Genomic DNA, 14,842 nt, shown 5'->3' on the forward strand with positions numbered 1-14,842 from the left:
ACTATTGTTTTTGTGCTCTTTTATCATTCAGGGGATTCATGCTATTTGAGAAGGATGGGTACAAAGATTACCTTAAAATGACTAATAGTAAGAGCTCCCAACCTGAAGAATTTGTCCTATCAGAACCTACATCCATTTTAACAGATTCCACTAAAAAAGCTCAGTCTGTCCTGCGTGTGAGGAGGAATGTAGCAGCATAGTTCTGCCATGAAAATAGCTTGTGTAATCAGTGGAATATAAATGGCAACAACATCTTGCACTCCCTTTTATGATGGTGGAAAGAGAAGGAATTCAGTGTGCAACCATATGACTTGGTCCTTAATGACCGAGAAGCTCCCATTTTTGCAGTATGCTGCAGCACAGCGCCTCAAGTATCCAGGAAGAGGTAAATTGTTCCCATGCCTTGAGCCCGAAATCTATCTGAAGAAAGAAGCAAAATAAAGGACCTTTATTTTAGCAAAGGAATTAGAAGTCTGTGAAACTGTTGGAAGCATTAATTAACAAAGTATTTTCTCATAATGGCCAGCATCTTTCTGAAAATAAGAGTGGGGAATCTGCTTGAAATAAAAAAAACTGCACATATGTCTGCACTGCCTATGCAGGCAGTAGAGGCAAGGAGATGGCAATAACTGAATGTTTAATACAAGGATAAATTTATGGCAAGTTTATCCCACGTGTGAGTCTCTGACATGATCTCTGTGTTGATGCCAGCATGGGTGGTGTTTGTTCCAGCCTGGTTGGAGTCCAGTCTGCGTTGATGCAAGAGACGAGTGTGCTGGGGTCAGGTCAGTCCTCTCTGAATGATAATCCACACCATAAAGCTACTGTAAATGATTCAGCATGGTTTAGTATTATTTTCAGCCAGTGCCCAGGAGAGGCCAGGACTGAGCTAGCATTAAGAATGAATTGTCCATGCTTCCTGCTCTTGTATAACTGCAGGTTGAGGTCACAGAGCAGTACAATAGGAAAATGAATGTTGCCTCCTTCTGAGATGTAGAATGCTTGTCTTCCATACGAAAAGATTTTGTACCAGGGTGGAGAGATTGGATTAGGGCTACAAATGCATTTGGTTTTTAGAAAGCATCTTAGGGCTTCCGGGAAAAACTTAAGTTACAGTTCTGCATGGTGCCAGGACTTTTAGGGAAGCTGCTGAATACCAGCGGAGGTAAAGAAGACGGTTGCCAACAAGTTATTGCTGCAGTTGGTGAATATTGTGATATTTACCAGGCTTACTGCTTAGTTCTTCACTGAACTCTTACTAAAGCTTCTTTGCAACATTAATTTTTTTTAAGTTGTTGTTTGATATCTGAGCCATTTTCTTCTGTTGTCTTCAAAAGGGTCTGAATAAGTTGCTGTTGTAGATACCTAGTATTTTTAAAGTGATTGGAAAAGGCTACAGTAAGGCATATTGGGATGTACAGTTCAGGAAGGCACAGGTCAGGAGAAAAGAGAAAACATACAAACAGCAGAAATTCCTAATTATCTGAAGTTTACTTTTTTAGCAGCTACATTTAGATCAGGCTGATAGCACTATGATTACTCCATTTCATTGAGTAACAGACTTCAATATTGTGCAGTTTTGCTTGCATGCAAATAAAAACATAAAGCAGAGCTGTGTGTGCTTCAGACTTGGCTAGTGAGTCCAGCCAAGAACAGACGGAAACTCTGCCAAGCGCTTTTTCATTGAAGAGTTTTCTTGAAGTTTTAAGAGTGGAAGATCAGAGCATTGCAGAAAAATTACTGATTCCTGCTGAAGGCACTACTCTCTTCTCTGTGTTTAGGGCCATCCTGTGAATGTGGGCTGGGTTTCTGGCGTAGCCAGCCTGTGGCTGAGTGCTGCCCACACACAGGGACCATTTGACGTGGAACTGGTAATAAGCAAAATCTGCTGAATTTTGTTATATTTTTAGGAAATCTGAAACTTTGTTGTTCTGCATTGCGCTGTTGCAAATGCATCTTTTCAGTTCCTGGGTGATAGGAAATTCCAGGTGGAAATCTCAGTGGTGTTCCTTTCGCTGTCTCGTGATGAAGCTTAGGCTATCATCTATAATGTCATGGTAGTGCAGGTCTCACACTTTGCTCTTTTTGCCTTGTAGAAATGTTGATATATTTTTTTCTTTTCAATTTTTCACTATTTACATCATCTTTCTGGGATGGAGAATGCTCCTGTACTTATAGACCATTCTTGGCTTTAAGATGGTTACAAACCTGTTATTTCAGAGGAGGTTGTGGCTAAAAGAGTAGAGAAAGCATTTGTTTCTGGTTTGGGTCTATTTTACAGTCCTTTATATAAAGAACTGCCTTGAAAAGCCCATAGAGATGGAGTTCGTTATGTTAATGCCATCTCTAAAAATGCTCCCAAGCTTAGGGCCTTTGTTGTCAATAAAATGTCAAACAGTAGCATGTACAGCATGTTGCTCAGACTTCAAACGCCACAGCTGTATGACTGCTGTGTTTTCTATACAAGAGCTGAGAAATATGGGAGGGATTAATATTGGGTGCCAGTCCAAGTACTAATACTGAAAGCTAAAGCAAAAAACGTTACACAGTTTTCTTCAGCCTATTTATAAATACTGGCTGTCGTTCTTACTTGGAAGACTTTTGTGCACAGTTCATGTTCAGTGTTCCCTGGGTTTACTCAGGAAAGCTAGTACACTAGTTAACTTTCTCCAAGGGATAATATCTTCCAAAGGGTTATTGCCAATGTACAGTCTAATAGCTTCAAAGAAGGGCAAAATCTAAACAATTTGGACCTTTGGTGCTATAACATTGTTATAGCCTTTAACTTATCATGCTTTTGATAATATGGGGCGAGGTAAAATACCAGAAAGTGAATTGCCATTTTAATACTGGGAAAAGGGATTTTTCTTCAGCACTGACTTGTTTATAAAATGGTTGTTTTTGATTGTAAAGGGACCTGATGCTTGTTTAGCACAACTCTGACTGAAAGGATCTCTGCCTATAACAGGCATGCCTGGCTCCAGGAAAGCCAAATGCATTACTAATATGACCCTCCCCATCAGAAAGCAAAATATCACTGTGTGCAGTGCTAACCACTGTTCTGCATCTGGCTATGTTATAGACAGAGTTTCTACTTATTTTCAGTAAAAAACTCTGGAAAAAAGACTGGCCAGATGATAGTAGATGTAAACCGTTTAAAGAACAGTGATATAGTTTAGGACAGATGTAAGAGGCATGTGGTCATTTCAGGTCATGCAGGGAGCCCTGGCCTAATCCATGACTGCAGCATGATCATCTTCATGCAGTTTTCACACCAACTTCAGGTTTGATAATAGGAAAAATTTCTTCTCAGAAATAGAGGTATTGGCACGGGCTGTCCAGAGAACTGGTGGAGTCACTGTCCCTGAAGGTGTTCAAGTAATGTGCAGATGTGGGACTGAGGGCCGTGGTTTAGTGGAAATGGTTGTGATGAGTCTACAGTTGGTCTAGGTGATCTTAGAAGTCTTTTCCAACCTTTCTGATTCTATGACTTTATGGCAGGCATGTTACTGTTATTATTATATGTACAGTATATATATGTGTGTGTGATTTCCTGCTTTTTTCCACTGTAACTGGGTGGAGTGCTGGCAGCTTTGCAGGAGCCTTCAGTGAGTAGCTTTGATGCGCTCAGCTCTGCAATTCCATCCACTTCTCCCTGGATTAGCTTCTTTAGGTTTCAAACTATATCAGAAAATATTGCATGTTATGTTTTATGTTCCTTTTTGACAGTTTGTGATAGGGTTTCTTTCCACAAATCATCATGCGCAAAATGTGGAAAGATTGCAGCTGGAAAATTAATTTCATTTGTATTTAGCCAGGTGTGAGTATTAAGAGACAACCAAAATCTGACACGATACATCCTTGCCTAATGAATAAAAGAAAAAAAAAGTTTATCTCTGTATTCTGGGTTTCTCTTGTCTTCCAGGCTCTATTCTGTTGTTTCACAGAGTTTGCTGCTGCCAGGTTCCTTACAGCTGTTCCCGTTTTGTCCGCTGCTGGTCTGTGTGCTGAGCAGCTATAATAATGCTCCCCTGCTTCTTGCCTCCCTCCTTCCTTCCATTCCCTCTTACTTTCTTCTCTTTCTCTAAAATGAGGCCAGACAACTTAAAAATTAGCTCCATCAGCAGATATAAAGGCAGCCAGCTCTGCATCTGGTGATACAGTGACAAACACTTTTATCAAACTTCATTTTTTACCATGTGGGGAATTTTTGTGTGCAACATGAACAGAGCTATGCTCTTTCTGGGGGGTTTGTGGGTGATGCAGGTAGCTCTGAAGTAACCTGCATCTTCAGAAAAGTCCTTCTTCACTTTGATTTGTGGTGCAGAAGCTGTTTCCAGGGTTCCATTCCATGGCACGATGTTCTGGGCTAAGTTGGGTGGTGGCACGGAGCTGTGTGAGTGGGTATGGAGAGGAAGAGCTGCTGCTTTTGCGCAGAGCCCTTGTGACTCTCCTGACATTTCTTCTTGGAAGAATCCCCCTTTTAAGGGTGAGAAATAGTTTGGTTTGTCTGCTTGTCCCTCTGTGATATGTTGTTACCTCGCACTAATGCCAGCCGTATCAGATCGTTCTAATTATAAATGTGACAAATCTGAGAATTTGGATTTTAAGGTCCTGTTTTATTTGCGTGATATGTTGTAACCCCAGAACAGAAAAGTTGCTCCTAGACTTTAGCAAGTTAGAAGGCAGAGCTTTAGCCCCAAAACCACCCAGTCTGCACCTGGACTCGAGCCAGGGAGTACATCTGCTATATATCTCAAAGAGAAAAACTAAGGTATCCTGTGCTGTGAGATTGGTATCAGCAGGATCCCCTGTTTCCAGCCATGCACATTTGCTCTAAGTCATGAAATTAATTAATGGAGAAATTTTCTTGTAAAATAGAGCAGCAGTTCTGATTTACATGACTTCTGTGCATTTGCAACTATTTTTCTCCCTATGGCTAGAGCCGCGTTAACCGGTTTTGTTCCAACGAGTGTACAACGTGTGTGTCAGGCAGATATCTCAAGGACCCGAGCCCTGTGCACTAGTCAGCATTCCTTCCTGTTTATGCCTTCTCACCCACGAGGATGAAGCCCCACTGCTGAGCGCCCCCCCAGTCATGGCCATGAATCAGCACTTCTGACAGCCTCGTCCCCCCGCACTGCCCCTCTCGCTGCCCGGGCAGCAGCACGCGGCCCTCCAGGCACAACTTTTCAAGCAGGAAAATACTGGATCAAAATGTCATGCTGGCTTTGCCTTCGTTTGGTAGGAGAGAGGGTTTTTTTTGCTGGCAGAGAGGCAGGGGATATTTGCAGCCTTCATTTCAAGCACTGTGTGGGCATTTGGGTAGTTTATAGTAAGTGTGATAAATATAGTAAGGTATAAAAGAAACAGAAGCCAGACGTACTGCACGTGCATTCACTGATCTTGTCAAATTTTGTTAAACTCTCTGAAATAACTGCAAAAAATTAACAAAAATCTCACAAACACATGAACTCTCTCCCCTCTCCCAGCTTATTTGCAAATCCTTTAGTAGGTCATGTTACCTGCAAAAGAAAGGGAGAGAAGGGATTTCTTGTGCTTATTTCATTACAGGGAAGATTCGCAAAACCTGAAAGGCCTCTCACTCCAGGTAACCCCCTGGAAGACGCTTGGTTTCCCTCTGTGCCTTAGGAAATCTCCCCCAAATTATTTATATCTTCCCTGGTGTGGCAGTGCAGAGCGATAGACCCCTTACGTGGAATGAATAATACTTGAAACCACAACTAATCTCATTGAGCTATTTGGTGAATAAGGTGTTATTGAATTAAAGGCTCAGAGCGTGGCCCACAGGAATGGATAAATCCTGCTCCCACTGGAGTCTGTGGTAAGACTGTTGTTAATAGGGTTGGGAAGGGCAGGATCAGGCTCTGGGTTTTGCTTTGAATGCATTTTTATTAAGTAGTAAAAGAAATGAAAATAGTTTGCTTCAAAAAAAAAAAAAAAAAGAGTTCTCATAATCAAGACAGTAGCAATACATAGCAGATGCCTGAGATCCTGAACTGTGCTGTTGTTGTTGAATGTGTTTTCCCCTCTTATATTCAAATTGGAACTCAAATCTCTGCTCAAATCTTTCATGTGTTTTATATATGGTTCTGTTGTTTTCCTTATGTTGATTTAAATAGTTAAATAAGGAGCTAGATCCATCTTGTATTGCTCCTCTTCATCAGGTAATTGGCGCTTTGCAGACCTGATACGCAATATGTTGATTACTGCCTTTGTTATATTAAGGAGTTTATTTTTACCATACGCCGAACCTACTGTAGATGAGTCTCCTGTATGCAGTTCATTAGATGTCTTGGATGAGGTTTTCAAAGTGATGTCAGCCTAGCCTCTATTTGAGAAGCGAGTCCTACAGAAAACTGTAATACAGTGTGTGATGTCTGTCATCTTGTGTGAGGCACTGGAGACCTCCAGAGCTCAGAACATGAGCTCCTGGTGTGGGCCCCTGGGCTCCTGAGGCTGTCTTGAGCAGGCTCACTCCTGTAGGTCGGGCATGGGGCACCCTGTGGCACACGTGTACTGATCAGCGGGTCGTTGTGCATTGCAAATAGAATCCGTGTGTGTCCCCTTCTGTGCTGAGGTGTTCCTGCCTCTGCACTGAGTGGCGGTGAAAGCTGCATGTAGGTGTTGCCCGTGGAGAGGTACGCACGCAGAAACGGTGCCTGTATTTTCAAAAGTGATCCATTGTCTTGGGGATTAATGGGAAACTTGATCATCCGGTTATTGTCTGCAACTGCATATCCTGTGAATACGCCAAGTGTTTCACGTCCGGCGCTGTGGGTTTGTGTTTTTTAAGGTGATGGTTGTGGAGGGGATTATCTTATTTTTCTGTTTACTTTATTAAACCAATTAGAAATGTTTGAGACTACGAGGTGTTTTTTCAGGTCTTATGATCCCATTAATTAAACAGTGCAGGGATAAGTGACGAAAGAAAGCAGGCTACAGAAAAAGCTGTGTAAATAAGATAGAACAACTAACTTTTGGTCTGGTAGCATCTTGCTGAGCACTCTGATTATTGACTGCCCAGCCAGTTCTACTGATATGACCAACATAAATTCATCTCTGCTGCTCTTTTACTGATTCTAATGCCAAGGAACCAGAGGAGCTCTAGGAAAGGAGAGTTGGATTCAATTCTGGTTCATGAATCACATATTGAATTGTCAGGAAAGGAACAAATTCTGCCCCGATTGCCTCTATAACTATGATAGGTTGCGCTCACATGTCTCAGGGCAGAACATGGTCTGAAATGAAATAGATGAGGTCAAAATCTGTTTTCATTGATCACAGAGAAGGCAGTGAAGCTGTAGAAGCAAATGTGACAGAAAAATATTGCCAGCAAGGCTGTTCCTCTTGCCAGTGATGCATCATGGCAGAAAGAAGGCTGCTTGATTTTCCACTTCCATGATGTGTTCGGAGGGTGGATAAAAAAATAATCTTTCCATAAGCGAGCGAATTGAAATGAAAGTAAGGCATAATGATTGACACTGAGTGCCAGCTGCCATTTATACGGAGACTTTTTGCATGGAAAAAACAAACAAACAAACAAACAAACAATTGAGGAGCATTTTGTTTTTGTTGGCAAAAACATTTTTTGTACTTTTAAAACATGTTTTTAGGGACTCGCAAAAGGGAGACAAGGAATGTGATTCCATGAATAATGTCCTTTTATTCCACGGTATATCCTGCAGCCCATTCCATAAAGATGACAATAATAAAAAAGCGAGGGACGCAATATGAGAAACAACTTTGTGCTAGGGAGGATGGCTTTACAGAATAGATACTGAAGCAGCAAAGAACTGAAAGTGGTTTCTGAGAAGTGTTGACCTCCTTTCGTGCCACTTACTGTGAATTAAAGCTGTGAGTGAGAACTAGTTTGGGCATGTGGTACAGCACTTACAGCAACTGCTGCCAAGGAACAAGATTTGTGTTTCTAAGGAAATGCAACAAAAGAAAATGGTTTAAGAGGCAGTGGCTGTCACTGTGTTTAAAAAAAAAAAAAAAAAAAAAAAGCATCTGTGTACAGATAGGGAAGATAGGGAAGAAGAGCTGAAGTGGGTTATTTTATACACAGGTTAGCATATATATGAATTCCAGCAATGTGAAATTCAAAATCAAGCAGCAGTGGGTTGTGGAGGGTGTAATATATCTCACACTTTCGGAGTTTAAAAAGTCAAGCTAGCTAAAATCAGTAGTGACCTGCTCTGCACACGTGATTGACTGTTGTTTTTCATTCCTATGGGCTTTATTAGTAACAGTGACCAGCTATAGGACAGGGATACATTGAAAGCAAGGAAACTAGGGCTCTGTGGCTTCTTGGCACTCCATAATAACAAATGAAAGACTAAAAACTTCAGTGCTTTTGAATGAACGCTGGCAAACATTATAACTTACCCCTACCTTTAGGGATATAAATATCTTAGTGACATCCACTCACTGATTTGTAGCAAAGAAGTCATGAGAATTGTTCATGCGTTGAAGTTTCATTAAGGGATGAAAATCATAGCAAAACATCAAGCAAAAAATATTGCTATATTTACACAGTGTCTTAACTCCTTTTTTTTTTTCCCCTCCTCGCTTGGAAAGGGAACCACCTGTCTCCCTCGCTGATGTCAGGCTGCTCCCTGGAGAGAGAGTGCTATTGGGAAGCACATGATACTGTACATATTTACACCGAGCCCGTATCTGATTGAGATTGGGCTATGAGACCTGTGAGTTCAGGAGTTTCTTCATCATACTCTCATGCATTAAACATGTGTTTGAACTCTGGCTTGAAAGCCGTGTGATCTTATGATAGACATATTTATGTAATAGTTAAATGAATGGTCATGTGCTACCCAGCTCCTTTTCCATGCAAATGTAGAGGAAATTGAATATTATAATATTTCAGTGAGATGTCCTCAATAACAAATTACTGTTTAAAATAACCAATATTTGTATGTATATCAATTGCGTAGCAGTTATTTTTGTCTGCTATTTGCATGATATGGAAAAGACCTTTTCTAGCAAGCGTTTTAAGCTACGTGGTGCTGCTTTCCTTTTGGAATGATCACAAGGGTGCACATTTAGGGACATATTTTCCATCTGTTTTTTTGAAGCTGGCAAAGCACATAATTTGGAATAGCAAAGAAGAAGTCTGAAAGTACCCAGATTTGAACTAGTCTGTGTTTGAGCCATTCTAGGAATTCTTACTCAGTAGCAGCTGTTAGAAACGAAGGACTGTACAGTGCCCTTGGGTGCAATATACAGCCATTGCTCAAGGCTAGTGGAAGCCCTGTGTGAATGAATGCCCAGGGGCACAGAAGGGGCCCCAAGAGTGTTACTGATCTATTACCAAAGGTTCGGTGCTATTTGTTGAAGGTGGGAACTGTACAAGCACCAAAATGCTTGGTGACGCTTCTGAGAATCAATGGGGCTGCAAGCAGCTGGATAAAAAAACATCCAAGAAATTCAAACTGCCTTTGAAACTTGCTGATTCCTAACTGTAGAGAATGCAGCGGATTTTGAGACTTTGGATTAGTAATATGCCCAGAGTCTCAGAAATTCTTTTTGTTGTGATCTGGAGTCGGATGGCTGAGCTTTGGCTCTCGAGTTGCTTACATCACCTGAGCAGTTAAAATGTAATTCCTCAGTTGTGGTGATACCTTTTCACTAGTGAGTAGATTTAGGGGTGTCTGGAGGCTGATGGGTTCCAATGGAAAAACCACGTGATGTGGAAGGCTGAAGACAGCACTGCTGGGTCACCATGGGACCTAGCTTACTGCTGGTTCACTTCCACCTCATGGTGGGACAGAAGGAACCATCAGGATCTCCTGCTTCAAGGTCTCCTTCCTCTTGTTTTTTCAGGAATGTGAGATATTTAGTGAAGCTCTTATCTGTACATTACAGATTAACTTTTTTTTTAATATGGAGATTGAAGGATAAAGAGGAAATGGTCATCACCCCTCTAGAATCAAAGAAGTTACAGCTAGGCAGGAGTTCTTGGGTCATCTGTTTCATCCCCATGTGTTAGCATCATTTTTTTTTTATATGGTAAACCACTCCGTATTGTAATATATGATTGATATTAATTAGGCTTCTGCAAAGTACTGCACTCTTCAACTTGAACTGAACCAGAAATAAATATATTGCCATATATTACATTTTATTAGTTGAGAAGAAGAATAGGATGGAGGCACCTATGTGAAATCCAAAGTATGAGTTTCAGATTGAATTAATGCCAGCAGTGCCTTGAGATTAATTTGGTTACTATGGGTACAGAATAAGAAATAGTATACCATAATGTAGCTATGTTTACTGATTCATTTCTGGCATTAAATACTCAAACCACATTATATATGCAACAACAGACTTTTCTTCCTTGGAAGAAGAAGGTGGTTACACTTTAGTAATAAAAGTGGATGTTGCCAGTACCCTTCCAGAAGAGAAGCTGCTGTTCTGTTACAGGATCTGCCCCATCACAAGCAGCAAAGCTGCAGCGTACCAAAAGAGAGCTAAAAAAAAAATGGGGGAAAAAGAGGAAGCTTCCAGTCTTCTACAGCTTCTTGTTAAATCTCTCTTGTAACATGATAACATCTGTTTCATGTACTACTGAACTGTATTGGTCAAACATCAGTTTTCCAGTCGTGTGCTACTTTGTATCTCATCAGTATGTAAGAGATGGAACATGTTTTGCATCTTAAGATGTTGAAAGCTGGGTAATAATAAAATAATTCAATGGAAATACCATATATTCAGAAAGCAATTATTTTAAAGGGTTTCAGTTTTGACATGGCTAGATTAAGTATAAAGCTTTTTGTTTTTCATACATGCTGTCAAGAATGTTGTTAAATACTGATACCACCTCCTAAGAGAACAACTTTTAAATACCAAAATGAAAAGGATAAGCATTAAATATTTTGGTAGATATATTGTGCCATAATGTCTACTGCCTTGCTCTTAATACAAAGCACAGTAGGGCTTAATTAAAAAGTGATTGTACGATCTATCACAAACCTGCATTAGGGATATGGATGCCAAGAAAATTAAGTTGAATAGGTGATGATAATGAGATCGATATTTTATTGAATAGTTTTTATTCCTATGCCTTTGTTTGCTGTTTTTGCCTCCCCATCAGCAGGTAAGAGATCCAAAATTCTTTGAAAGAATTCATTTAGTCTGGTGCTCCTTTGTTTCATTGTTTGATCAGTGCAAGCTATTTTTTTTCATTTCTTGACAGAGGAAAATGCCTTGATAAACTTTTGACTCTGTTTGAGAGGTGTATGGCAGTAAACAAGAGCAAGTCCTTTCGAGCTTGTTCCTGCTGGGAGTAGCTGGTTAACAGCAGGCACAAGGGTGATTTTCTATTTCATGTAAGCAAAAGTCACAGGCACTAAATCCTCCAGGGCAGCCCACAACCTGGTTTAGTACAGATTTGTCTTGTACCAACTCCTGATGTGGCTTCAGGACCCAATAAGCAGTGTGTTTAGCAGTAGCAAACATGAAAAGGTATTCACTGAAGCATAGTACCCTGTGAAGAATACATACCATAAATGTGTTTCTATGGCCTGGGCCAGAATCACCCTTGTTTCAACTTCATCAACTTAAATGCTATTGATTTTTCAGGTACCACTGACCTGGAGTTGCTGGGACTGTGCTTGGGATGAATTTGACCTCTGCTGTTAAGGCCAAGCAGAATCACAATTTAGAAAGTGCAATGCAAAGAAATAGTTACCACGTATTCCACCGGGTTGTAACTCTACACCCGTCAGTCAGAGCTCTGGCACTGCTGGAAAGCCTCATCTTTAAATGGTTAGAAGCGTGTCTGTGGGCACTGGAGCAAACAATAAGACAAAAGATCACATTGTTCTCCGTTGTGTTTTAGGGGGAGTAAGTTGCAAAACGGACAGCTTGCTTTTCTGAGCAGAGCTCCTGGGTCAGCCATACAGCTTCCTTTTCACATCCTCTCATGAGAGGTTCGGTGTTGTCCCTGTCTGTGGTGAACTCAGAAAGCACTCCGAAAGGGGAGAGCTGCTTTTGGTGATCTTGCTGCGCGTCCTGAATGAGCACCTATCACACTGTGCACTGACTGTACTGCGTGGTGCGACCAGCAGCTCCTCTCGTGCTTTGGCACAATGTGCAACGTGGGGCAATGTGCTTGAGGAGAAAACAGGCACAGCACAAGGCTCTGAAAGCCATGAGAGGCACTGAAAGCTTGCGTCCCTGGTATGCAGCAGTATAGATATTTGAAAGGTTAGGTTCTGTCTATTTTTAGGTAGCCTTCACATTGGGACTGATCTAAAAATGAAGGTGATATAAAAATTGCACGTGTCTCTCCTGATTTGTCAGAGATTCTTGACAGAATGCAGAAAAAAGACAGTTCTCTGAATTGGAGGAATTTTTTCTGAAGTGAAGCTGTGCCTGTTGTTTAGACGAGGAGCCTTTATGTTCTCGATTAAAATGCCGGTACCGTCTATTGCACTCTCAGATCAGCATTTTCAGATTTTAGCAAAGTTAAAGAAATATGACTTTCCCACTTATTGTTTGGGAAGATTTATTCACTTGTGTAAATGAATTTTAAAAAATTGGCAAGGCCTTTTATCTCATATAAAATAAATCTGAAGATAAATGATCTTTTCCACTAACATCACCTATCATTAAAGTGGCTAAATGAAAATCAAAATGTGTTGCTATTTAGCTCCTGCTCTCCTTTTTACGGGAGATGAGATTGAACATGTTTACTGGGCAGGAATTGTCAGCAAGGCTTCGATTTATAGCATTGTCCAGGATACAAATTAACAACATACAAATTAACAACTGCTCTCTCTACTTTAATGTAGTGGTAGCCTGGTCTCCCCAAAATGTATGTCTGCAGTTTATTTTGCAAATGCCTATCCTTCCCTGAAAAAAACCTGCGAACAATGTGATATTGAATTGTGCTGAACTGAAGCACAAACATTTTTCCATGTCTTTGTAAGCAGGACTGCATGTGAGAATGAAGCAGCTGGAGGTCTACCTCCCGAAAACCCCTGGGGAGGTGTCACAGTCATTTCTCCATTGTACGCAGTCTTGGTTTAATAAATTGGTAATAATGTGATGTTGAAGTGCTCTTTGGTTTTGGTTTGCTGGATTTTCAGAGTTTTTTTGCTTTGCAACTCTCAAAATAAATGAAAATAATCTTCCATTCAGACAGTTCCCTATTTTTGCTTACTTCTTTGTTCCTCAGAGAGGATGGGTGAGCTCGTGATGGACAAAAGGGAGAAGGCTCACTCCATTGATGTCTCTGTTTTACTGAGAGTGCTTATGGCTTTGCTATAGTTCTTTTGGTTAAATACGTTGTCCTGCCTCGACTGTCTGCATGTGGATTTCGATAAAGCACAAACTACAAATAACATTTTATTGTGTCAGATTGACAGGGCATTTTTCGATGGTAGAAATTCATCATGGATAAACACGAAAGTGGCAAACTTGTCTTAATCTGTTGATTGGCATGAAGTAATGAAAGTAAAGCCGTAGCTGTTTTTGGGAAAAGGTATGAATCTTTACTTGTACCCATTTATATAATAATGAGAGACTAACCAGTGCTCCGGAGCAAATGATGTTCAGCAAATATGAAATTTCTCAGGAACCAGGATATCCAAAATGGTGATAGCAGATACAGTCTCAGAGCTTCACTCCTGTTCCATTCACAGAGAAAATCTGGGGAAGCCTGAGCAGTATCAAAATGAAAAAAAATGATGCTTTGAACTGTCCTGGTCCCATTTTCTGTATTGAGGTCTGGTTCAAAGCCTGGTTAAGTCCACTTGAAAATTCCCATTCAATTCCAAGGGATTTGGAGAAGTGACCAGTTTCACCCACTTTAACCCACCTCTTCTACTGAGTTTTCCTATGCAGGTAGCTAGGCAAGTGATTTGGATAAAATAGTTAAATTAAAATAATTAAAATACTAATTCAGACCAAACCTTTCTACTGCTAGCACGTCTCTCAGTCTGTCTCTTTACTGATTTGTTTGGCCCTCAGTCAAAGGTGGAAGAACTGACAAATTTCATGACAAAAGCATCACTGACAGAGGGTCAGCCTGTAGAGGTTTACAACTGCAGTTGCTACAGCTAATAACCCCTGGGCTAAATGCTCATCTGCCTTTATTTCAGTTATCTGAATTAAGGATGGAGGCAGCGTGACATCTCTCACCATTTGTGCAACTTTTTTAGATTAATATTGCAGCTCCAAGAAAAATGAATAATTGGACTTTTGAGCACAGAGTGGAGCCATGAAACCTATAGGGATTCCTCTAGCACTAGTCACTAGTTTGCATATTGCGAGTTAACTGCAATTCATGAAGATTTCTGGCTAAAAATAACACCTGGGCTCGATGTTGTCTGGCAGAAGCCACTAGTTAAGAGGTCAAGTGAAGCTGATCCTTCAGTAGCGTTGGCTGTTGCAGTGAGGTGACCCCATCTCCTGTTGGCCTGTCCTCAGCTGACTTGGGAGAACGGGGTGCAGAGGCTGCAGGAAGCTGCTGTGCCCCAGGACTGCCAGAGGGTGGGCAGCATAGCCAGCCTCTGGTACCCACCACAGCCTTCTGTGTAGCAGCTCTCCTTTCCTCACCCATAACCAGGAGAAAGGGTTACTTGGCTCTTGAGCAGAGATATCTTTTTTTTTTTCTTTCTTTCTTCCCTTTCCTACAGTTCATTTGTGCAATATCTTCATTTTATTTTGTTTGCCTAAAATTTTAGCCAAGTGTATTTGTACCACCAAAATCCGTCAGATGACTACAGTTCAGAATTACTTCCACATTATACTTTGTTTTAATATGAAAAATGCCAAGAGCTAGGCCCAAGAAAAA

At 40.8% G+C, this 14,842-nt stretch overlaps 1 protein-coding gene across 2 annotated transcripts in view; it reads left to right on the forward strand.

Moving 5' to 3' along the window:
• The window catches only part of PPARGC1A (PPARG coactivator 1 alpha), a 345,221-nt gene that overhangs the window by 260,406 nt on the left and 69,973 nt on the right, over window positions 1-14,842 (forward strand). The window contains exon 1 of one of the 2 annotated variants that reach the window (XM_048942002.1): window positions 767-785. The exons of the other annotated variant lie outside the window; for it this stretch is intronic. The gene's annotated coding sequence lies outside the window, so the exon portion shown is untranslated. Of the gene's footprint in view, window positions 1-766; window positions 786-14,842 lie in introns of those variants that run through there. 2 annotated transcript variants of the gene reach the window in all.

The sequence above is a fragment of the Lagopus muta genome, chromosome 4 (genome assembly GCF_023343835.1).
Source record: "Lagopus muta isolate bLagMut1 chromosome 4, bLagMut1 primary, whole genome shotgun sequence".
NCBI classification, from domain to species: domain Eukaryota; kingdom Metazoa; phylum Chordata; class Aves; order Galliformes; family Phasianidae; genus Lagopus; species Lagopus muta.